Here is a 24034-nt window from a genome sequence, read left to right on the forward strand (position 1 = left end):
AAAACTTTCAGAATCAATTTACTTAGCTCAAATGAAGAGTTAGATCAAAAATGTCTTTGAAAAAGTTGTTCATAAGCACTAAACTAGGACACTTCTGAAAGTTTGCAGAAGAGTGTAACCACAAATTTCCTCAATCAAAAAAGTTTGAGTCAAAATTGAATCCTGAATAAGAATGACTCTATTTTATCTTTTTCTTAGAAGATGCAAAACTCAATTACGAACAACTTTTCTTAAGACATCATACGTCTAAAATAAACTAGAACAGAGAATATTCTTTTTTCCTGCAGAAATGTAGAAACATTCGGATCATTGTGCATTGATTGCACTCACCATGTATGAAAGGGTGACCAGCGCACCGGGAAATCGGGAAAAGGACGGGAATTTCGATTAATGCCGCGAAAATTATCTAGTGGGTTTTTACTTTAGCTTCAACATTCGAATCTCAAGCTAGTCAATAAAGTCAATAAATATACTATATTAAAACAGAATCATAATGCAAATGTTACCAATTGGAACTGATTTGATCGGAATTTTAGAAAATGTCTAAACCAGTGCTTCCCAAACTTTTTGAACTTTCGCCCCCTTGAGGCCAATAATCATCTGGAATCGCCTCCTGATATGTGATTCAAATATATAAATCAAGCGTTGTACGCCAAAAAATATCCTCGATTCGCATGTCCATAGAATCACAATATAATAACATTTATGTGCATTTAAAAATATTTTCTTAAATATCGATAACCCACAGTTACTATGAATGATTTATTGGACTGTAGTTTATAATATGAATTTCAACAATATCTTGTGTGCATTACAGCCTACTGAATCAGTCGATAAAAGTTCGGTCCAATTTAAACTTATCAAATGACGCCTTATGACGTAGTTGGGGGCGAAGTTCCCCAAAACTGAACCAAATGCAATATTTTCCGAGCAAACACCCATGAATTTTGATTTCATACTGATTTATCTTCAATTTCTAAAATTACTGCAATAATATTCAGAAATTGTGATTAATAAATGTTTGATGTTTCTGGGAACGTATTTTTATCTAATCCAAAACCCCTGAAAAATATATGAAAATCGAAAATGCTTTTAAAATTATTGTTCAATAAAATTTATTTAAAGGGTATTTTTTCGGACGTTCTAAATCATCAAATCCAACCCATCGCTGATTTTTTTTTAAATACATTTGAAGAAATTACGTCTTTGGCATCGTTGGACTCCGTTTTTGTCTGCTAAATTTTTCAAAATATGCTTCTAAAATGATTTGTACCATAATTACTGATGAGAAAGAGTGCAACCGGAACATCAAAATAGGTACATTAGGTTATTTTTAAAGCTGACGTATGCAAAATTTTGTCTCAAATCTCAAATGCTTAAAACTCACATGATATTAAAAAACCTTAATTCACAACAAAAACATTTTGTGTTTGACAATCATCAAGTGTTTTCTATCATAATTTTAAAATGATCATGATTAGAGATATAACTCAGACTGAAATTCATCAGACCAAAACTTCTACTTGAAGTCGTGAAAAACAGTAAAAAAAGGCTTATAATCAAACCATGAATGTTTTTGAAACACCGTGAAAAAAACCGGGAGAAAACTGGGAATTTGATATTGACTTTTCACTGTCAAAATCGTAGAACATGATTTAGAAAATCGTTCATTTCATAGAGTAAATAACTACCATTTCTCACCTAGTTTTTGTAGCCTGTCTTACGCAGTTTTTTCTCAGCTTTCTGATGGTGATCTTAGAATTCAAAACGAGCGGTGCTCCAATGACGAAATAACGAGTTTCCTAACCAAGATGGCGGCTAAATTCAACATGACCGCCAAATTTTTTAAAGCTACAAATGAAGGCTTTACCATTTCTCCATACGATGAGTCTACGAACTTTGCTTCATGTTCCAAGGGAAATATGAGACACATCACGTGGAGAAACACCTAATAGTCAGCAAAAAATGAGCTTTTTCGCACACTGTTTAGCTGGCTAGCGTACGAGGGGTCCACCAAGGTGAGTAAACCGAAACGACCACCCTCTAGTTTTAGTGTATACTAGTGATCAGTGACATAACATTGGAACTCTAACGACGTGAGCCGATGACGGCCTGGATTCAGCGAGAAGTGTTCCAGTGTTGTATCTTTCGATTTCACCCTAATTGCTTGTTGTTGTTGTTGTTGTTGTTGTTGGAGTTTCGTTTTCCGTTTGGCCCGAGGGACTATGCCTCATAAACGCCAGTTGCTAACCCTAATTGCTTATCTTTTGACGGATTACGCGTATTTGGACAACCACTTGGAATCCTCTCAGCTACAATTTTGCTGAGATATGCCTGGCAAATATATGTTTTTTTTTTCTTTTGTTCCCAGTACCGAATACACCAGAAATCACAGATCGTTCCGACACACTGTGTTGACCGGTTGTCTTCGTTCACGCGTTCGAGTTAAACCAGGTGTTTTTCCGAGTTTTTCGCGGTTTTCGCGATCGAAACGCGTGTGTATCTGTGGTTGCGGTGGTGAAGAATAAGTACATATTGAAGGTTTGGTGAAAATCGGTGTTGAAACGGTCGAAAACAGTGATAAAAAGTGGCACCCACGGGCTTTGAAACGGCCAAACAAATCGCCGTCAGCCGGCTTCCCGACCGTTCGCATTCAGCATTCAGTGGTGCACAGTGTGCTTGATTTGTTCTTCGCTGAAACAAAAAAAAAAAAAAAAAAGTGTCGAAAGTTTGGGAAATTAGTGGAATTGAGAAAGTGAGCGATCCACATCAGGGATTCACTACAGTAGTGTCCAGTAGTGCCTACAGTGCGGCACAAAATTTTGGGAACGCCTGGCCATCGCTTTTTACGACCGAGGATAAAAGAAGGTAGGATCTTTCCTTTTACTTTTCTTTCGTCAATTTGGGGTAGGTAACGGGTGACCGTTGCCAGTGGAAGTGTTTTCCACTTAAAACAACATGGCGGCCGCTAGTAGCGGCGACCCAGGGGGGTCCGCCAAACGTAGATTGCCAGAATTTATGGATCCAACGAACCAATTTGGTGAATTGACGTTCCTCCAGTTGTCTGGAAAAAACGGAACTCCACTTCCGATCAACCCGTACATTACCGGGAAATCGGTTGAGGCATGTGCCGGCGGTCCAATTGAAAGTGCGAAGACCGAAGCGCAGGGTACCAAGTACACTCTGCGAGTTCGGGACCCAGCCCAAGTTGCCAAATTGCTGAAGCTGACGAAGCTAATTGATGGAACCGAGGTAGAGGTTGTCCCTCACCCCAATCTAAATGTAAGTAGGTGTGTCATCTCGTGCTTCGACCTCATTCAGATGGAGGAAAAGGACATTTTGACGGAGATGATTAGCCAGAAGGTGATTCGTGTGCAGCGTATCACCCGAAATGAAGGTGGTAAAAGGGTCAATACACCGGCGCTGATCCTTACGTTCTGTAGGACCACGTACCCGGAGTATATGAAAGTTGGCTTGCTCCGTGTCGCTACTCGCCCCTACTTTCCAAACCCGATGCTCTGCTACGGCTGCTTCAGCTACGGGCACACTCGTGTCCGTTGCCCTGGACCGCAACGCTGCGTCAATTGCTCGCAGAACTTCCACGGGGAAGAATGCGGTGAAGCCCCGTCGTGCCGTAATTGCAAGGGTGATCATCGGCCAACCAACCGCCAGTGTCCGGTGTATAAAAAGGAAGTGCAAGTGATTAAGATTAAAGTGAACGAAAACCTAAGTTTCCCCGAAGCGAGAAAACGAGTGGAACAACAATCCGGTAGTTACGCCCAAGTAGCCGCCCAACAAAACGTGTTCGAGAAGAAGCTGAAGGAGCTGGAAGCGGCCATGCTCCAAAAGGATAAGGAAATCGCCAGGTTACAGGAAGACAATAAAAAGAAAGAGGAGAGGATCGAGCAGATGATGGCTTTTATCAAGCAGGTTAAGCAGCAGTCTAACCCAGAGAGAGTGCATCATGTGAGCGAAACCGTCGTCGCTGAGAAGCCCCGCCACAGCCGAGAGCAACGAGTGGCCCAGTCGACGGCTGGCCCAATGACACGCTCAAGGAACAACTCCCCGGCCGTTCAGGAGACCAAGCGCGGAAGACCTCCAAAATTTGTTGATCCCAAACCAGCCTCCTCGCCAGACATCAGCCCGCCCCCAAAGAAGACCGCACCCACCACCCATGACCTGACCCAGATGGAGTATTCCGGCGAAGAGTCTGAGGTATCGGAGACACCCCCTAACCAGCGTCTTCGATAACCCCACTCTTGAACAACGTTCGAAATACAACGAAGACCCTCGCACGAACACGGACAACGAGACTTTTCGGTTCGGAAGTAGGGAAAGTGTAGTACCTCTTCCGACGCAAGTACGGCAGGATGAAGGAGTCATCCGGGACGTCTTACCCCAACCCGTTGATGACGAGCTCACCTCCGTAGCCGATGGAATCCCACACGACACCACGACATTGCAAACCCACCGAGTTACCATCCACACCGTACCAATATCAAGCAACAGCATCGAAACCAACAACGAGAACACCGACGATACTACACAAAGTCTTTCCCCAGTGCCAGCTATTGCCGGTGTTTCTGGAAGCAGTCGTGTAGTAGTTTCGGCAATGGCTGGCACTGTGGGGCAAGACGTCCCACAGGTCAGTCTCTTGAATTCTCAACCACAAACAGGTACTGCCGCGCCTGCAATCTTTTCAGATGCCCACCATACCACACCAACCGCAGCAAATCCCAATCAACAGCAACCAACATCAACCAATCGTCTCGCTATCAACAACCGCACCGAAGAAACTACACAAAGTCTTTCCCCAGTGCCGGCTGTTGCCGGTGGTTCAGGAATCAGTCGTGTAGTTGTTTCGGCAATGGCTGGCACTGTGGGACAAGACGTCCCACAGGTCAGTTTTCGCTTATCCCTACCTCAATCAGGTACTGCTGCGCCTGCAATATTTTCAGGCACACATCAAACTACACCAACCACAGTGAATCTCGATCGACATCAACCAGCATCAACCAATCGCCTCGCCAACAACAACCATTTCACCGACGATACTACACAAAGCCTTTCCCCAGTGCCGGCTGTTGCCGGTGTTTCTGGAAGCAATCGTGTAGTAGTTTCGGCAACGGCTGGCACTGTGGGACAAGACGTCCCACAGGTCAGTCTCTCTACTTTACCACCGCAAACAGTTGCTGCTGCGCCTGATTATCTTTCAGGATACATCGCATCACCCCTATCTCCCGGAGAAGGCCCTTCGAGAGTTCACCGCAAAAACATTACACAAAGCGCTTCCCCAGTGCCGGCTGTTGTCGGTATTGGCAGAACTAGTGTAATGGTTTCGACAGCAGCTGGCACTGTGGGACAAAGCGTCCCACAGGCAAGTGACAGTTTGGTTCTTTCGTCGTCAGAGGCTACCGCACTCCCTCTTTCTCCCACAACAGACACGCCGACCAGAAGAACATCAACCTCATCATCCACCACACGATCAGCTACGGATAGTCGCTCCGGTGGCTGTTTCGCTATCCAGTGGAATATCCGTGGTCTACGCGCCAACATCAGCGAGCTAAAGCTTCTCATCTCCGACCTCGAACCGTGCGTCGTAGCTCTGCAGGAGACTAAGGTGAACCAGACGGTTGTTCCGCCAGACTTCGTTGGCAGAAACTACACGTTGCTGCTACAGTCGAGGAACGCCAACTACTGGCAACATGGTGTCGGCCTTGCCATCCGGGAAGGCATACCGTTCGAACGCATCCAAATCGATACCTCTCTGCATCTCGTTGCTGCTCGCCTTCACGCGCCGATCCAGGCAACTGTTGTGTCGATATACGTTCCGCCTAGTTCAGCTCAGTGCCAGACCGCACTGGATGAATTATTCGACCAGCTGGAAGGCCCGATTTTACTCCTCGGGGACTTCAACGCTCATCACATCGCATGGGGATCGCACCAATCAAGCGCGCTTGGGCGATTCATAGCCGAAACAACCCTGACGAAGCAAATGGTGATCTTGAATGACGGCTCAGCTACCCGCATCGACCCAGCTTCGGGTAACACTTCGGCGATCGATGTGACCATCTGCACAGAAAGTCTGGCTCGGAGGTTCACCTGGCGAACCTTAACAGACACGCACGGTAGCGATCACTTCCCGATTGCAGTATCCATACCTGGGTGGTCGAATCAGCAAACAACGCGACGAAAATGGCTGTACGATCGGGCTGATTGGGAGCTATACGAACGGATTACAGCAGAAACCATCCGCCCAGAGGTCGAGTGGAATGTAGGAAGCTTCACCGAAAAACTAATTGAAGCAGCGTCTAAGTCCATCCCGCGGACTAGTGGCCGAATCGGTCCGAAAGCGGTACCATGGTGGTGCCCCGAGGCAAAGGCGGCAATTCGTCGACGACGAAAATGTCTTCGATCACTTCGACGTTTACAGCAGGTAAATCCAGATCAACCCGAAGCGTTGGCGGAATTTCAAGCAGCGAAAGCGGAGGCGCGAAAGGCGATTAAAGAAGCGAAGGAGAAATCGTGGGAAAACTTCGTAGGGAAGATCTCCCCGCACAGTACAACGACCGAACTGTGGCGCACGGTTAACACCTTGCGTGGAAATCGGCGGAAACGCTCAGTTATCCTCAAACGGCCTAACGGTTTCACGGACAACCCCGAAGAAGTAGCGGAAGAACTAGCGACGTACTACGGCGAAAGATCGGCGACGTCCAGCTACCCTCCATCGTTTCGGATGGCGAAAATGGCAGCTGAGAGAGAGTCCATAGATGTTTCGTCTAATACCGGCGACGCGTACAACGTTGACATCACCCTAGCCGAACTTCTGTGGGCTCTCGACAAAGGGCGAGGTGCCTCGACAGGTACCGATGGGATAGGGTACCCGCTGCTTCAACGTCTTCCCGTGTCCGTAAAATTTGTACTGCTGGAGCTGCTGAACAAGATCTGGCGCAACGGTGAGTTTCCTGCCAGCTGGCGGAACGCTCTCGTTGTCCCGATTCCAAAATCGAACTGCCAAGATTCCGGTCCTGCTGCCTTCCGTCCTATCTCGCTTACCAGTTGCATGGCGAAGACACTCGAGCGAATTATAAACCGTCGTCTAATCACGGAGCTGGAGTCGAACGGACGACTTGACAAGCGTCAGCACGCTTTTCGTGTGGGACGCGGCACAGACACTTACTTCGCCGAGCTCGAGAAGTCTGTACCGAACGCCGACGAGCACTGTTTGATAGCATCTCTGGATTTGTCGAAGGCATATGACACCACCTGGCGACACGGTATACTTCGCTCCCTGAAATCATGGCGGATACGTGGTCGGATGATGAATCTTCTGCAGAGTTTCCTCTCGGAGCGAACGTTTCAGGTGTCGTTGGGTGGTTACACGTCCAGAGAACAAAAGCTGGAAAATGGTGTGCCGCAGGGATCAGTGTTATCCGTAACGCTGTTCTTGGTGGCGATGCAGCCTATCTGCCGGGTATTGCCGAATGGGGTCGACATACTCTTATACGCCGACGATATCCTCCTCATCGTCAAAAGAGCTAAAAACGAAGGGCTACACACGAAATTACAGGCCGCCGTGAAGGCTGTCTATAAGTGGGCGAATAGTGTTGGATTTGCCATGTCTGCTGCCAAGTCGCATGTATTCTACTGCAGCCCGAATGCGCGTCGGGAGCCTGTGCGGAACATCATGGTTGAACAAGTCTCCATCCCGAAAACCAACCGGCTGAGGGTTTTAGGGGTCACTCTGGACCGTACCTTAACATTCAAACCGCATTGCAAAATGGCCAAGAAAGCATGTGAGTCACGGCTGAGAATACTCCAAATGATCGGAGCAAAACTACCGCGAGGCAATCGGACAAGTCTACTACAAGTCGGATCGGCGTTGGTAACAGCAAAACTGACGTACGGTATCGGATTGGTGAGCCGAGGAGGTCCAGCAACATTGCAGACCCTCGCTCCGGCTTATAACAAAATGGTTCGGTTTGCTTCTGGAGCGTTTGTCACCAGCCCGATAATTTCGGTCATGGCCGAAGCGGGAACCCTACCATTTGAACTGCTAGCGGTTCAGTGTGTAGCGAGGATAGCAATCCGTATTCTGACGAAGAACAGTTGTAACAACACTCTTCCCTTGATTCGACGCGCTTCGGAACGTTTGGAGGAACTAACCGACGCAGCACTCCCTGCTGTCGGTCACCTTGAGAGACAGGGCGATCGTGCTTGGAATGAACGGAAACCTTCGATTGTGTGGGACGTGAAGAGAAATATTCGAGCCGGTGACCCTCCGGAGAAAGTCCGCCCAGTCGTCCAACAACTTCTGTCGACACGCTTCCGCAACTCGACCGTCGTCTACACTGACGGTTCAAAGCGTGAAGACACGGTAGGAGCCGCTTTTTATAACAACGGCATCTCCGGAACCTTTAGTCTACCGAAGGAGTGCAGCGTTTTCTCTGCAGAAGCGTATGCGATCAAGAAAGCGGTTTCAATTCCAAACATTCGGAACGAGGTGGTGATCCTAACGGATTCGGCGAGTTGCCTGCAGGCCCTAGAGGCCGGATCTTCAAAGCACCCGTGGATTCAGGAGGTTGAAAACATAGTGCGAAACAAAAACGTTCGGTTTTGTTGGATCCCGGGACATGCTGGCATAACCGGAAATAATGAAGCCGACCGCTTGGCCAACGAAGCTCGACAACAACCGGCTATCGACATCCCTATCCCCGGCGAAGATGTACTGAGAGCGACGAAAGCAGCCATACGGCGCCGATGGGATTGCCAATGGTTTAGAATAAGAGATAACAAGTTGAGAGAAATCAAGCACGATACCAAGAGATGGACAGAACGTGGCAATGCTGCCGACCAACGCGTGCTAACGAGGTTGAGAATCGGCCACACCCGGTTCACACACACTTTTCTTTTGAAAAGGGAATCTCCGCTTACTTGCGAGTGTTGTGGAACCACAATTGATGTGCGGCATCTTATTCTGCACTGCAGGAAGTTTGATCACGAAAGAAGAAGATACGGCATCGATACGCTAAGCTTGAAAGAAGCCCTCGATGACAATCTAGAGAGAACAACGAGGCTGTTGAAGTATCTACACGAAACAGGATTGTACAAGACATTGTGAACATCGAAAATGAATATCGTCATGTAAATTAGATTGAACATCTTTCACCGACACGAATGCACCCTTCTGGTGTAAAGTGTCATTAATAAACAAAAAAAAAAAAAAAAAACCAGAAATCACACTTCACTTCTAATCATTTTCCGGTTGGAGAAGTTTCACCACCCGATCAAATTCTTCACCGGTCAACTTTGAACGACCTCAAATGCATTTTTGCACGGAACGTTTCTTACACGTGAACCTTTTAAGAAACGATTGAATTAAATAACCATAAGTAGATGAAAAAACCGAAGTCGAGTCTAGTACACGACACTGAAGACGATGTTCTAGTGGCATGTGTACTATTTATTTTGTTCAATACAACAAAACCGTTTGCATTTAGGCTACATATGTAATTATTCACAATTGGGTTACTATCATCTAACAGATTAATGTTCATATCTCCCATTACACCATTCTTTTGAAATTACTAAGAGTCTCTTCAAACTTTTGAAGGAAATAATCTACATTCCTCCCCGGAGTATATACACCAAAAACTTTCAAATTATATTCCATCAATTCAATTATCAGAAAATTGTTCATATCATCTACTAGTTCGCATATCTCGCGATGTTTGAATGACGAAAGAATGAACATGGAAACTCCACCGCCTCTAGTTGGTCTACATGAGTGGTACACATCGTAGTTAATCATATTACAAATTTCGTTCTGATAAAGCCACGTTTCACTAAACACTACTACATGCACGTGTCGCAACTGATCGATCAGTTGAACCAAGTCACTCATTTTGCCTCGGCAGCTCCTCGTGTTGAGATGAAGAGACCGATACCGAATTTAAACGATGTTCGATGTCCATACTCGTCAAATGGTCACTCAGGTGCTCCATCACGAAATCGATATTGGTATGTTTGTAGAGGTGGAGCTATGGAGGTTTAATTCCAATTCGACTTCGAGTCGAGTCTAGTACACTGAAGTTGAGGTCGAAATACGCGTATCTGTCAAAGGATACAAACTCTAGTGGAATTAAATGGTATAGTACTAAATTCGTTTTTTTCGTCTACTTATAGGTATTATACTAAACAGCTCGAAGATTTATTATTAAATAACCATGTTTCCTGCATTTGATCGATCTTACAAATTACTATTTTCGGGCTCCCGGAACACCTCAAATTTGCTATAGAGTAGCCAATTCATATAAAAAATATATTTCAAGCCTATGGAAACCCATTTTTGTGAACTATTATGTTTGATATCTACTTTTCAAGAACTGAAACGGTTTAGTATCCAACAAATCTATAGCCGGTTCTTCATTGCATTAAGTTCGAGTGGCCCCACCCAGTGGCAGTCCAAAATTCTTCATTGATAATGTTGAATATCAGATATTGTTGTTTAGGAAAATTTAAATGATTTTCTTTGCGAATAAGAAGTCATGCACAAATTACGTCACGCTCCAAGGGGGGGGGGGGTAGGTGATCGAGCCAAGCGTGACAAGCCTTACAAAATTTTCGGAGGACTCATACAAAAAGTGTGACAAAGGGGGGGGGAGGGGGTCGAAAAAGTTGAAATTTAGCGTGACATAATTTGTGTACCAACCCTAAATAAAGATAACTTGGCGTGTCCCAAAACTACTCCCTTTTACCCGACCTTACAAAAGTGACTCTTCGGAATAACTGCGGCCACAGGAACGTTCTCGAGTTCTTCTGGCCACTTTTAGAAACTAGTACTGACAAAAAATATTGGAATCCGTTAAGTTTTCGCTGAACGATGAGAGTTTTAGGATTTTTGCTCTCACTCAGGGCTATACGGGTTAATTGATTTTGAAACATTTGTAAACGTAACCCATCAAGAGAAGTTTGAGTTAATGTTACTCCACACTGTTCACAAACACGGAAATTAAAAATCTTTCATCTAAATGATTTTCTGTTGAAAGCCATCAGCTTGATCGATCACTAAAGAACGTTTTCTTAGGAATTCCCATCGGTACAACCTACAACCGATTTACGTTCTCCGATTCATCGATCGAAAAGTTGTAAGAGCAACACAGAGCTCAATTTCGGAACACATCTTCGGACAATATCGCTCTGAAAGATACAACAAAAAACTGTTATCATCTTATCGCGAAATCGTATCGACTTTTGCACCTTCACGGTATTTTGTATCAGTTTGTTGTTCACGTCTATAAATATTGTTCCAAGCGCTCATGACGTCATCGCTACGTATTTGCGCTGGGCTTCACGGTTCAATGGAACGTGCTTCTCTCTCTCCAGCTATCTATCTAGTTAAAACACTCGATCGCGATAACGGGGCATCAAGGTGAGAAATGAAACACTTCCATTCAGATGGCTAGACGCTGCTACTAGTTGCCGATTTTCACTTTTTGGAGTGGAATTTATTGGTCAGGTAGACAACCCCGACCGATGTGTATCGCGGGGTATGGATTTAGCTATCGTTCAACTGATAGGCCAATGCATTTGCCAAAGTCACGTAGCGGAGAGATAGAGGAGAGTTGCAACGATTCTGTTGCCAAGTTCTCTACATCAACCGGAACCAGACAACGAATTCCGCAACAGATCAGTGTTCTTGATCGAATGCAATGCTCCGCGAGGTGGCAGGATGGCCTTTGGGGTCGTTGTGATAAATTGTGCAAATTATAATAGTGTGCACAATCATAAATTGAACAGGTTAGCGGATCTCACACAATTGCAGATTGGTTAATAGCAATAAAATTGTAACAATGCAATGTCACGTGTGGCAATTGTAAACGTGCTTTTTTAAATTTGATTTTTTACAGACCCATTCTTCTATTGAGCGGAGAACCCAAGTTCTAGTGATGTATTGATTAGAATGTACAGAATCTCACTTTTTCGCCATAGTTTTGTATTTCTCCTTGCCATACTTCAATATTCTCTTATCTTTTGAAGAAACCAACAACGTCGGGGCAAACTCGTTTTTGTTTTACCAGTGAATAAACGCAAATATAGGTTGGCGCTGCAGCGTGTTCTAAATATTGCACGGTTCAACTTACATGAGAGCACAACCGTGCACCTTATCTGGTGTTTCTTTTTACACCTGAATGACTGATTGCCAAATGTATTACTAGGTCACAAGCAAAAGCTTTGTGTAGACAATTTTTAAAGGAAATTCTAAACAAGAACAAGATAGAATTTGTCAGAGGCGCGTCCACACTCAAAACCATGGGTAGGACAAACGTTGGCAAAATCTTTATGTCCAAGGCAGTTTGGCAAATTTTTCAAAAAACTTTTTTCATGCCGGTAATTAACACAAGATTGAGAAAATTCCAAGGCCATTGATTAGATCAACTTCCTGGGCGGTTTATTATTTGATCAAAATTTAGATCCTTCTGCAGACCAGTTCACTTAGACAGAGCTGACAAGAACTAGAACAAACTGCGAAAGTTAACAGCCAGTGAAATTGTTCTATAACTTCCTTATTTAACTATCAAAATGCTGTGAATCTATTTTTTTTTTCTTTGGATTCTTCGCAGAGTTGTGAAATTTCCGAGAAAGCACTACTGAGCTTACTGGAAGAATCAAACATAGTCAACTATCAATAACTCGATATTCAAGGGATTTTTGGATTATAGAATTATCGAGTTATGAACAACGTACACAGCTAAAAATGTGTTGTAAATTTAAGTTTATTTTTATGCACATATTTGGAGCATCAAAATTTCAGTTTCAACGACCAATCTTTTATTTTTCAGTTGATATTTATTGAAATTTACACGATCATGTAAAATTCATGCATTTTTCGTTGAAAATTGAATGTTTATTCATTTAAGTTTACATGATGCTGTAACATTACATGGATTTAGTTTACTTTCACAGTAGTCTTCAGTTTACACTACATTGAAATTTAAATATTTTTTTCTGTGTAGGCTTCGTGGCCGTGCGGTTAGCGGCGTCAGTCGTTTAGGCGTATTCAGGGCGTCTACTACCTGGAAAAACCTAGAAAACCTGGAATTCTCAGGGAATTTTATTCAACCTGGAAAAAAACCTGGAATTCTCAGGGAATTTCGGCTATAATCAGGGAAATTGTTTTGCATCTGTAATACAAGGTAGAATATGTCCTTTTCGTGATTTTCAATCATAAACATTTTCGGCTGCGCCGCTATCAAGACGCTACTAGAAACATTAAGTCCTTATTTTTCAATAACGATTTTATTTGTCCAACATAAAAGGCAAGTACAGTTCCTATTTAGAGTAGGGTGTCGTTCATGAGCATATGAAACATGGTGGAAAATATTCGAAATTTATTTACAAACATATTTTTCGACTATTCCACAAGTTCTAGAAGAAATTTCAAGGAATGCTTCAGATAGTGATTCTTTCTGAAATACCATTATGAGCTTCTCCAGGGATGCTACCAGCAATTTTTCAAGGGGTCCTTAAATGAATTGCTTCACAAATTTTGTCAAGAAAATCATAGAAAATCATTACTCTGAAAAAAAAAATGACAGCGATTATCCTAGGATTTCCTCCAAATGTTTTCCCACTGATTCATTCACCGATTTTTTCAGTTACTAGTTATAGGAGATTCACCACATATTCCTTCTTTGCACAAAGGTTCATACCATAGTTTCGATATTTTTGCAAGAAATCCTACAATAATTCTTAAGTCGTTTTTTTTTTCATTTCTCACATGTATTCTATAAAAAAAATCATCCATGGTTACATTCAGAAATGGCTCCGAAAAATTCCTCAGGCCTTATTTCGATGGAATCTTTTATAAACTTTTTCAAGAATTCCTCGAAAAATTTGACCTGGAATTCCTCATTAAGTTTCTCCAGAAAATCCTCTCAGAATATCTCCAGCATTTCATCAAAATGTTATTGCGGTGGTTCAAACTTTTATCTAATAATTTTTCAAATAATATTTCCAAACTCCGTGGATTCTTCAAAACTTCATTGAAGGTTCCACATAAGTTAGCTATTCTAACTTATGTATTTTTCTAATTGTTCATGTTTAAATTTCTTCAGTATCTTCGATTTTCTTTATCAAATCTTGTAGGGCAATATTCAGAAATTCGAGGTTTTTTTTCAGTTTTATTAGCATTTTGTTAAGAAAATCCTAAGAAGAACTTCATCAATAATGCAGGAGTTCTTTCAGAGATCCTCATAGGAATTCATCAAGGCATTTTAGAACTCACACAGAAATTTTCCTAGGAATTTAACGCGGATTTTTTCTCAACATATCCTTCTAAATCCTTGACATTTGCCTAGAGGCATCTCTAGAAGAACGACTAGATCTTTGAAAAATTAAAAAAAAAATACAGGAATTTCTGAATGAATTTTGAAGATGCTCTAAACGGGAATGTCGGAAAAAGTCCTAGGGAAATCAATGGATATATCTTGAGAACATGAGACTTCCTTTGAAAATGTCTCCAAAGGTCTTTGAAGAGATTCCTTATGGAATCACTGAAGTACTATCTATGGTTATCCTCAGAAAAACTCCAGATTGAATTATTGAAGGTATCAAAAACTAAATCCTTGGAAGAATTTCTTATAAAGTTCTTGAAAAATCACAAAACCAACTCCTGAAGAGATCGTTGGAGTAACATGTTAAAGAAATCCACGATACAACGAGCAGTAATACTTGTCGTAATATCAAGGGATTCCGAAAAGTCTTAGAATTATTCTTAGAGAAATGTCTGTTTAAATGAGGAACCAAAATTTCATTACGTGGTTCATATTGTTTTTTTTTTATATATTTATAATCGTCTCGTCTCTTTTTGTTTTTTTTTTATTTTTTTTTTTTCAGACGAGAGGTATCTAAAATTCTCTGAATTCTTGATCAAACGCTATCAGATCCGACTTCCCCAAAATATCATTTTGGAAAAAAAAAAATACAAAATGTTCTCTAAAGAAATTGGGTGTATTGCTGAGGTTTTTACCTTATGTTCGAATAGACTATTTTGTTCATCTGATTTTGATGATTGAAGGCACTTTCAGATCATTCAAAAATAATAATTATTTTTAGTGGAAATCACATAAAAATTACCAAGTTTTTAATTGTTTTTTCTAATGTTGCTTACACGTTTAAAAAAACCTGAAAATAAAATTTTTGTTTATCAAATGAAAAATACTTATATGTTTTATTTAAATTTGAGTATTTTTTGTTTAAGTGCTACGAAACACTTTTTTTAAATAAGTTTTTAGTCATGTAAGATGAACTATTCATCAATCATTTATGTTTTTTGGAGAATTTCCAGAATTTGGAACAGTTTTTTTAAACCTGGAAAAACCTGGAAATCGCAGGGAATTTCATTTCTGTAAATGAGTAGACACCCTGCGTATTGTACAATGAAGTGTGGGTTCGATTCCCGCTCCAGTCGGTGGAAACTTTTCGTCAAACGAAAAATTCATCATTGGGCTACTGGGTGTTTCGTGTTGTCCGTTGCCTAATGTTAGTGATTGTTCAGTCTGTGCAGCCTTGAGCTGAAGACGGTGTAAATTGTCTTTTTTAAAACAAAATCTAATAAACAAAGGAAAAAAATTCTGTACTTCCGTAACAGTATTGGAAATACAGTGCCCTTTGAGGCTTACCCAGTTCAAAATAGGTAAATTTTTTCATTATCAGTTTAAGTCATTTTATATTTTTCGATTATTGGTAATTTTCGGTGATGTGAAAACGTACTGAAAAGTTTTATTGCGTTTTTGCCTTATTTAAAAAAAATCGTGCTGTATCTTACTGCCACTGAAACATCATTGGAAGCATAGACTGACTACACATATCAATGATTGACCCGAACTGGTAAGGGGTTGTCCATTAATTATTAAGACAAATTTGACTGATTTTTAATCCAGTAGTATGAGCAACATTTCGTTTTCAATGGAAGATTAAGGGGCCTGTTTTGTAAATCTAGCACTTTCATGTAACAATGAGCCATTGTCGATCAAAGTAAGCATGCATATTTCAGATGTCACCCGGCGACTGCCATAGTAATCCTGTCACATAGAGTGACAACTGTCGAAAAACTCGAGTAGCAGAGCTGAGTCTAGCAAATATTTCGGTCGACAGTGACTCCAGTCGAGTGATTTTGATCGAATCGACTTACAAAATAGACCCCTAAGTGGCCTATTTTGTAAATCGAGCAGATTCATGTGACTCGTCTGTGTTCATTGTCGATCAAAGCAAACATACAAATTTCAGATGTCACCCGTCGACTCTCATATTAATTCAGTCACATAGAGTGACAACTGTCGAAAAACTCGAGTGACAGAGCTGGGTCGAGCGAATTTTTCGGTCGACAGTAACTCCAGTCGAGTCGTTTTGATCGACTCGACTTATAAAATAGACCCCTAAATATACTGTATTTACGAAGTAACCGCAAAAAAGTACAAACGTATATGCAATAAGCCATATTTTACATGATTTTGCGTACTTCCTCAATCTATATCTTTGGAACTATTATACATAGAGGAAAATGACTTCTAGTGTTTTTAAGGAAATCGTTTAAATAATCAGTAGTGTATTTCGCCTTACCGAGTATATGGTAGAATCCATTGTTACCTAATAAAGTTATTTTACACAGTGTTACAAAATCGTTTTCTCGCCGAATGAGCATTTCTTGATTTTGAAAATTCATATACCATCGGGATCAAATTCATAACTAAATGCAAAGTTAATGTGCCATGTGCTTTATTTTAACCCTCTAATACCCAAATTTTTATGGTCGATCTAAATATCATTTTAGTTATCTAAAATCGTTCAAAACACGTTTTGGTCAATGATTTATTTTTATTCGCAAATCTATGAATTTTGGTTTTTGATTTTTATAATTTTTATTTTCGAACATCCCTACCCTTTTTCATTTTTTCTTGAAGCCTCTTCTAGTTACTGATTTTTGGCAATAATAAAAATTCAAATTTTTACAGTACTTTTAAAAATCTTAAATTTTTAATATTTTTCTGAAAATATTTTTTATTTTCCGTGCAATTTACGGAAAAACAGGTTTAAAATTATTTTAATACCACCAAGCTTTTCTTTTGTGATAGGTTGATCGTAGAAAAATATAAAAGGTACGATTTTTTATATTACACGTTAAATGAACCCCGGGCATTTGTAGGTTATATAAGAATGCAATTTTTCAACTAATTTTCAAAAATGCAAAAAAGTTTCAAAAGTCATAAAAAACTTGTCTTATATGCGTGTTATGAGTCAAGGTTCAAGCAAAAAATAAAATCATTTTGATTTCCGAGCTACGAAAAAATACACAAAATTCCAAAGTGTACCCCGTCTAAAGGCGGGGTTGGGTATTAGAGGGTTAAAATTACAAGAATGACATTCAAATTCTGGTATGAAGCTGGTGGTCTCAGAAACAAAAGACAGGGAAGAAGAGTATTCCGGTGAAAACTACAATTCAGGTTCCTTAAAAAATGTTTTCAACTAGAATTTAGATTTGTTGGGAAGTGAAATTTGAGGAAATATGATTCTAGAAAAGGATAAGGATGCTAAGAAAAGAACCGTATATTGTAAAAAAAAATATTTTTTCAAGAAATGCTGCAAAATTATTAAGGCAGTTTAAAGGAAGTTTCTCCCTGGATTCCTAAAAAAATATTCCTTTAATTCTTGTCAGGAATGTCTCAAAGAATTTAAAGTAATTCGTCAAGAATCCTCTAAGAATAATTTCAAGATTTTTTTTTCAGGATTATCAGAAGATTCTTTAAGAATTTTTGGAAGCGGTTACGAATTAATCTAAGACCAGTCGTATTGTGCTGTACAAAGCATGAGTGTAGTGAAGCTAGCAGTTTCTGAACAAGCGATCTCTCTTGATATAATCTATCTAAGTATCGCTGAAATTCTTGACGATTTTCAGAACAATTCCTATAGAACTTTCAGAGTGTCAAGACGCTCTTGGCTGATTCATAATTTCCGTACAAATCTTAGTTGATTCTTGAAAAATGATTTCCTCAAACTCCCACTGATATTTTACGGTCTCTATTTTATTGCAAGCCTCTAACAATCTCTACTCATCATTTAATGGAAGGTCTCTAAAGTCTCTTAAAAAAAATAGACTCTATAGTCTTTTTTTTTTCCTTATTGCATTGAATCCTGACGCAAAATTGTACAGGCTCCAGAGAAACCTTTATAGACTATATCGGGTTCAACAGGCTTTTCAAGAATTTCGTCTCAGATTCTCCGAGGAAAAGCTTCAGAAATTATCATAGGGATTTTATTTAGAATACTTTCAGGGTCTCCTGGAGGGATCTCTCCTAATTTTTTTCTAAACATTTCTCTGTCAATTCTCCCAGTGATTTTTCAAAGCATGTTTAGAAAAAAATCTCCAGAATTGTATCCAGGAAATCCATGAGAAATGCAAAGCCTCTAGTAATTTCCTCAGATATTTTTTTTTCCAAATCTATCCTGGAATTTCCTACACATATTTTTTTCACTAATCCTTCAACCGTATTCTCCAGTTGTTGCAGTAGGAGATCTTCCAAAGATTTCAAGAATTTTTCGAGAGGAAATCCACAAAGTTTTTGAAAAAGTTTTTGAAAAAATAGCTTAAGGGTTTTTTTTTCAAGATACCCTGCAAGAATTCCTCCGCCTGTTCATGTGGATAATTTTAAGAATTCATCTACATTTCCTACCATGGACCTAGGAATTCCTTGAGGAGTTCTTCGTCTTATTTAAGTTTTCACACCAGTTAATGCTACAACACTTTTTGAAATAACACAGCGTAAAAAAATTACATTTTTGCGTGTCTCAAGGACTAAATTGTGTGTCTCGAGTAGATTTGGAGTTGCTGAATCTGTTGCCATTTTCAGAAATGTTCCAGCACGTCACAATTTTTAGCTACAGGTCGTCAAAGTTGTGTAAAACATTGGTTTTATCAATGTTTACATAAATATTAAAGTATAATTTATCAAACTTTTTTGAGATCTAATCCAACAAGAATGCGATTTTACACTTAAATTGTCATTTTAGACATAATTTGGTGGAAATCGCAAGATTAAATTTAGATTAAACCGATTTTTTCAACATACTTGCTGCTCTTATTCTCCCATATACAAAACATTTTTTAAATATAAAAAAAATAGCTTTTCCGCATCGAAAGTATTATAAACTTTGTTGATAAGTATTGTTTTACGCATAAAGTTTGAATTCTGTGGCAATTTAAGCAAATAAATTGCCTTACAAGCTGGCAAACTTGCATGCAAGTTGGCTAAAATAATCAATTTTTGCATTTTCAACAGCCATTATCTCAAAAACTAGACGTGCCATGATATTTTTGAAAACGGCAATGGATTCAGCAACCCTTAATTGAGTGAATAGCGGTATTTTGGTGCTTGAGCCAAAATCGTGTTCCGCAGTGTAATTGCTCCAATCATTCCCGCATTCCAAATTCTATCCAATGTGTTTAGAGAAAATCCTGCGAAATACTATTCTGAGATTCGATTGATTTTTTTTTTGTAATTTCAGCAAATTATTAATGAAATCTTATAAAACTTCCTCGTAAGTCCAGGAGTTCCATTAAGGAACTTCAAAACTTACACAGGTTTTATCAGACGTTACTCACAGATTTATTCTTCAGAAAAAAAAGGTCTTTCTCTGGAGACATTCTTGGAAGATTTTTTTTCCTAGGAATAATAGCTATAGACTGACTGAAAGTTTTTGCTCCCCTATGCTTAAACGATGTCAATTATGATGAAAATGATCCTCCCAAAATTTGAAGCGATTCGGAAGAAATTTGGTTGTGCACACGCTATTTAAAGTTTATATGGAAATTACTATGGGAAAGGCAAATCTTTTGTGTTCAGTCCTCTATCTGCTCGTCATAATAATCTATGGAAAAGTGAACACACTCATCTCATGTGAAAACTTCCCAGCTACAACTTTGCCGAAGATCACATTTTGATAGGAGAGCAACACTGCTTTTTTGCTGTAGAACATAGTAGCCTGGATTACTTTGATCTATTCTTCCCGCCAGGAGCACCACTGTTGCCTGCCGAATAGTTGATGGAGCATGCTACATGCAAACCAACTTTATGATGATGAATAACAATTTATCCTGACGTCCAATCAAAAAGTGGTCTTCGGCAAAGTTGTAGCTGGGAGAATTTCACATTAGAAGAATTTGTCCACTTTTCCATAAAATATTATGACGAAGAGATAGAGAGCTGAACACAAAAGATTGGCGTTTTCCATAGTAATCTCCATATAAACTTCAAATGCCGTGTGCACAGTCAAATTTCTCTCGAATCACTTCAAACTTTGGGAGGATGCTATTTACCATAATAAAAATCGTTTAAGCATAGGGGAGCAAACATTTCAAAATTTGCATCACTCTAGTGTACAACTTCCGAAGTAATATATAATTTCTAAGATTATGAAAATACACATAGCAGTAATATTTGTCGTACTATCACAAGGAATTCTCAAAAAAGTTTTAAATATTAGAGAAATAATTCCAAACCGAATATATTTGAAAAATCTAGCAAAGATTTATCATATAGTTTTTCCTCGGTTCTTGATATTTTTTGCACGATTTAACCCAAAAAAATTCCAGGGAAAGTTGTTAATAAAGTCTTCTAGGATAATTTCTGAAGGAAATTGATACTAGTTTTTGACGAATATTTCCAAAAATCCAGTAAGATTCCAGCATTAAAAAACCCCTATGATAATTACTCCAGAAGTACATCCAATAGTTACTTCAAGGATTGATAAAAAATGCTCCAGAACACTTTAAAGGTTTTTCGAAATTAAAATAATATACATTTTTCCATAAAAATACTCCAAGAATTCTACCAACAATGCATTAAGAAATTGTTTTGATTAGTCTTACAGGAATTTGCAGTAATATTTCAGACTTTATTCGAGAAGTATTTTTCTGATTTATGAATTAATTCTATATATTCTTTACAAATTCGCCAAAGAATTTCTCTGAAGATTCCTGATAAAATGCCTTCAGAGATAACTCCAAAAATTCTTCCAGTGATAACACTTAAAATCCTATTAGGGATCCCTTCATATTTTTGATCTTTTTAAATTTTTACCCCACTAGCTGTTCCAAGAATTCTTCAAACAATTCTTTTAACTAATTCTCAAATGTTTCAAGCGTAATTTCAAATCTTCATGAATAACCTCATGATTTTATTTAGTTTTTTTTTTTGAAAGATTGCAACCCTTTTGTTATTTCTCCTGAATCTCCTGGAATCCCTACCGGCCTTGTTTTATTTGAGGAATTGTCTAATAGCTACTTATATTTAAAAAGTTTTTAATTACTTAAAGAGTTTGTTACGAAAAAATAACGTTATTTTTTTACTCTTGGGACTTATAAAGAATACTTCTAGAAATGGTCAAAAAATTAACGATTTTTAGAATACTTCTCCAGAATTATCCTCGTGTAATCTATACAAAATAATTCTTCAGAAGAAATCCTTGAATAACTGCTAGATAATCTAAAAAGGGACGTCTGGAAAATAATTAAGACGTATCCAAAAAGATTACTAATATTTGAAGAATCCTTGTAAACCTTTAAGAACTTACCAAAAACGTTTAAAGTAATACATAAACAAACTTTACGTGAAGAATCGTTAGAGAAGTATTAGAAGAACCGTTTTAGAGAAATATCAAGACATTAAGTTTTATTAAAACATAAAATTCTCTCATAAATACATTGAGGCGTTCCCAAACGAATTTCTTGACGAATCCTAGGAACATGTCTAAAAATTGGTCTAGAAGAAATTATCATTTTTTTTTATTAAAAAAATTTTGGTACTGATTGATGAATTCGAGATTTGTTCTTGAATGAATACAGCGAAAATTATGTTTAGCTTTATTATAATGGTTTTCTAAATATCTTAAACAAATTAGATAAATCATTTCAAAGAGCTAATGTTTTTAGACAAATTAATTCTAGAGATTGTTGAAAAAAGTATTGGACGAAATTTTTTAAAACCCTAGAAAGATTCTTCTAGATATTAATTAAAAAATAGCGTATGTTTTTCAAAAAGCATAGTAAAAACCTTGAAAGAATACAATAAAAATCTTCAAAAGGTTTCTGTAAAAATTCCTATTGAAATTTATGGACATATTCTCAGATTAAAAAAAAATCCTGCTTATTATTAATCAAGAATTCTTTATTGAATTCATAATTCGCATTAGTTTTAATCTGTGTTAATATGAGTAATTGAAAATAAAAAAAAAACATCTTGAGAAATCACTGATACCATACAAGAGAAAAATTCCGATGATTTTGTAATTTACTTTCCAATAATCTTTTGAAGAATTTCATGAAAAATCCTTCGTCGTATTTCTGAGACATTCACAAAAAAATCTTGCAAAACTCTAAGCAAAAACCTTTAAAAAGCCCGAATAAACAAAGCAATGTACCGTTTTTTCATTGGCGATGTCGTATTAATTTGTTTGAGTAATACCAATGATTATTCTAGAATTCTCCGCAAGAATTACTCACAGATTTTGACATTTTTCTGAAATCTCTGGTAAGATTTTTTTCTAAAATGAACTTTCTATAAAGATTTTTTCTATTAGTTTATTTTTTATATAACTACAAGCATTAAAACATTGCATGTATTCTACTGCACATCAACAAAACTGATACGACATTGCTCTTGATCGACAAATTTCAGGAGCTGTCAGGCAATTAACACTACATTACAAAGGTATCAATGCACTAATATTACTTTAAGAATTGCTTGGTTGCTTTATAAACATTCTTGCATTAGTTCGACTATATAAGAACCTTTTTTCACTGTTAAACTACTCTAATGGTAAGCTTACGGCAATGCAGCTGCTTTTTATGAGCAATGATATAATGCTCCATTATTACTTGGGTAATTAACAAATTCTTCCAAAATCTTTTCTCAACATTCCTCCAGCAATTATTTTAAATATTTGCAGTACAATTTCTTCGATAATTGCGCTTAGATTGCTTCAATCAGATTCGTTCTGAAGTATCTAAAATATTAAAGGGATTCTACTGGGAAATCTATCAAAGTATTCTTGAATGAGTTTGATAGAATTCCATAGAATTCATTCAAGTATACTCCTGCAATTATTCTTTAAGTGTTAAAATGAATTCTGGAAGAGATCCAAGAGGAATCAATGAAAAATAAAATCCAAAGAAATCCCATAGAAAGTTGTTTAATACATTCCTCAAAGAATTGGTCCCACGAAGTATCAGAAGAACTTCTCCTTGAATTCCTCTGAGGAATAAACTTTGTAGAAATTCTTGTAAGAATTGATTGTACCCCGTTTGGCATAAAGTCGTTTGGCATAAGGTCGTTTGGCATAAATCCGTTTGGCATAAAGTCGTTTGGCATAATGGTCGTTTGGCATAATGACTGTTTGGCATAATGGTCATTTGGCATAATGGCCGTTTGGCATAATGCTTGACTTGGAATGAATATCGACATTTTTGAAGGTTTTAGCAATATCAACACCACCGAGCCCATAGCAAAATGTGTATGATAGGTTCTCAACAAGCGTGGTGTTTGTTCAAAGATTTTCCAAGCAATGAATGTCAAAAATTATTTTGACATTAGAGAGCATTACTAAATAAAATAAAATTTATTTGCAAAATATTAAAAGGTCTAATCCAGAGATCTATTATTGCAGCACAATGCAAAAATAACCTTTATACGAGAGCAATTTATTTTTCGTCAAGGCTCTGACGTAAAAAAAAATCTTCTCACAGCATAACTCAAATGAACAACACATTTTTCATAGAAAATATTTGTGGCAAAACTGTTGAACGATTCAATATAAATTTTAATTTTGGAAGTGTAGGGGGACACGGGGCAGTATGGACAACCTAAGGAATTTGACTATTTTGACTGTGAGTACATGAATATTATACTGTTTTTTATGTGCAGTATGATTTTTAGAGTTCTTAAGCATTTGTTAAACATGGTTGCATAATTGGGAAAAA

General features: G+C 38.6%; 1 protein-coding gene across 2 annotated transcripts in view; it reads left to right on the forward strand.

Annotated features, from left to right (window-relative positions):
* LOC5569143 (proteoglycan 4) overlaps window positions 1-24034 on the forward strand; it is a 39976-nt gene that overhangs the window by 11045 nt on the left and 4897 nt on the right. The window lies entirely within an intron of this gene.

Source organism: Aedes aegypti, chromosome 3 (genome assembly GCF_002204515.2).
Source record: "Aedes aegypti strain LVP_AGWG chromosome 3, AaegL5.0 Primary Assembly, whole genome shotgun sequence".
NCBI classification, from domain to species: Eukaryota; Metazoa; Arthropoda; class Insecta; order Diptera; family Culicidae; genus Aedes; species Aedes aegypti.